Source organism: Babylonia areolata, chromosome 28 (assembly GCF_041734735.1).
Source record: "Babylonia areolata isolate BAREFJ2019XMU chromosome 28, ASM4173473v1, whole genome shotgun sequence".
Lineage (NCBI taxonomy): Eukaryota > Metazoa > Mollusca > Gastropoda > Neogastropoda > Buccinidae > Babylonia > Babylonia areolata.
The window spans coordinates 7,356,595-7,359,542 of NC_134903.1; positions in this window are offsets into that span (position 1 = coordinate 7,356,595).

Genomic DNA, 2,948 nt, shown 5'->3' on the forward strand with positions numbered 1-2,948 from the left:
GTATGGCTGCCTACATGGCGGGGTAAAAACGGTCATACACGTAAAAGCCCACTCGTGTGCATACGAGTGAACGCAGAAGAAGAAGAAGAAGAAGGTCATGCCGTTACGTGGTTGGGTGGGTAGACGTCACCACGATTCTCCTGTTCGTGTTTCGCTTATCACTGGTGTCATTCATTTTTGTTCATTTTCAGCCCGTCAACTTGAGTTACGTGGAGTTTCGTTTCCTTTCATTAATTACAGCGACGTGACTCCTGATGAAGCATAATAGTTATGTCTAGCGTGTGAATGATGAGGTACGTGTTTGTGAATAATATGACCTTTGAAATTGGCAAAAAAAGAAAAAAAAAGAAGAAAAAATAGAAGAGGAAATGAGGTGGATAATGTTGTGTTATCTCTCTCTCTCTCTCTCTCTCTCTCTCTCTCTCTCTATATATATATATATATATATATATATATATATATATATATCTGTCTGTCTGTCTGTCTGTCTCTCTCTGTCTCTCTCTCTCGGCATGAATAATTATTTCAGGATTTATACGTACTTTAGTATGTGTTTGTATTGATATGATGTGCGTCGATGTTACATGCGTAACATTACCCCCCCCCGCCCCCAACCCCTCTGTCACATGTACTTTAAGCTAATGACAAAGTGCCAAAATGTCTTAAATCTCTTATTAGTTTATGTTGTTCCAATTCTGTTTTTTTTTCTTTCTGTTCCATTTTAAAAAAAAATCTATTTTGCTCTATTTTGTTCTGATTAGTACCTACTGTGTCACCAGAGCTTTTTCAGCTAATGACATTAAACATTTCAGTGTTCTCTCTCTCTCTCTCTCTCTCTCTCTCTCTCTATATATATATATATATATATATATATATATATATATACAGACACTGAGAAATATATGTATAGATATATATGGATATATATTTATACAGAGAGAGATCAGAAAAACCTCATAAGATGTTATATTCTCTCTCTCTCTCTCTGGTGTGTGTGTGTGTGTGTGTGTGTGTGTGTGTGTGTGTGTGTGTGTGTGTGTGTGTGTGTGTGTGTGTGTGTGTGTGTGTGTGTTGTTTCGCTTCCAGGTTGCCTGTGATAATCTCGTTGTTCTATGCATTGTTTGATACTTTGTTGACTCCATGTTTTCTTTTATTAGCATCACCCGCTTCATCATCGGCATCTAATCATCGTCATAATAATCATATTTCATCGTCAACTCATGTCCGTGAGGCTTATGTCCCCTGACATTATAAACAGTTTCGTAAACTGATCTTGTAAATAACTTCTTTTTCTTCACAATTTCCATGTAAATATAAGTGATTTATGATGTAACTTGGTAAATAGTATTCAGGTAAAAAATAAGCGATTTATGGTGTGAATTTGTAAATAGTGTTCAGTGACCTCACAAACAGCCGAAACAGATGTTTGTTTGTTTGTTCCTTTTGCAAAAAAAGCAGAATCGCCTTTGGGATTTTATGACCTTCACCTTCCACTGACCTTGTGTGACCTTGAGAACGGGGACAAGCCTTACTCTGAGCCACGACTCGGATATAAGCACTCCCGTCTTATCAGTTAAACTAATCAATTGGTTAGAAGCGTGTTCAAGTCTCACCATATTGCATCTGTTATTCCCATGTTCTTTATTAATTTTCTCTTTCTTTCATGAAATACGATATCGATGACGGGCGCAATAGCCGAGTGGTTAAAGCGTTGGACTTTCTCTCTGAGGGTCCCGGGTTCGAATCACGGTGACGGCGCCTGGTGGGTTAAGGGTGGAGATTTTTACGATCTCCCAGGTCAACATTTGTGCAGACCTGCTAGTGTCTGAACCTCCTTCGTGTGTACACGGCAAGCAGGAGACCAAAATCCTGTAATCCATGTCAGCGTTCGGTGGGTTATGGAAACAAGAACATACCCAGCATGCACACCCCCAAAAGCAGAGTATGGCTGCCTACATGTCAGGTTAAAAACAGTCATACACGTAAAAGCCCACTCGCGTATATACGAGTGAACGTGGGAGTTGCAGCCCACGAACGCAGAAGAAGAAGGTATCGATGATTGAACTAACACAGGTGTCGATGATTGAACTAACACAGGTATCGATGATTGAACTAACACAGGTGTTGATGATTGAACTAACACAAATTACAATAAAATTCTGATGTTCATATTGTCCGAAAGAAACACGTTTTTTTATTATTATTATTTTATTTATTTTTATTTTTTTTTTTTTGTACTTAGCCTTTGCTTGATGAATTGTCAAGAAACGGCTTTTGTAGTTGTGGTCAGTGAGAAACTACAATAATTACACAACATTCCTTGCAGACATTGAGGATTGATTTTGTTTTGTTTTCATTACCTTTTTGATTATTTATACCACTGGCTAGGTCACCCTGTAGTGAATAAGATGGGTGAATTAACGAGTATAATGGTGAATTTCTTTTTTTTAATAATTTTGTTTTATACATATTCTAACAGGCTTTATTTTCAATGTGAAATGGTTATATGATCATTTTTTGCAGTTGCGTAGCGAGAAGAACACATATATATATATTTTTTATTTGAACCTCAACGATAGTTGTGCATCACACGCCAATAAGATGTACACTGATGATTATAACTATCTTCGTTCTCGAATTGTGACATCAATACTTTTATATCATCATCATCATCATCATTTTTTTTTTTTTTCATTTTTTCTTTTTTTTTCTTCATGTTTTTTCATTTTAATTTAATTCTTCTTTTTTTCAGTTTTCTTTTCCATCAATACTTGTGGTTGTGGCTCATGCACATGCGCTCAAGTCAAGACAAGGCGGTGCCTTTAATGCTTTTTTCCACAATTCTGAAAGAGTCAAAAACATTAAAAAACAACAACAACAACAACAACAACAACATATCATGAACTTGACATTACCTTGTATTTTATTGTGAATGATAGTAATACGTC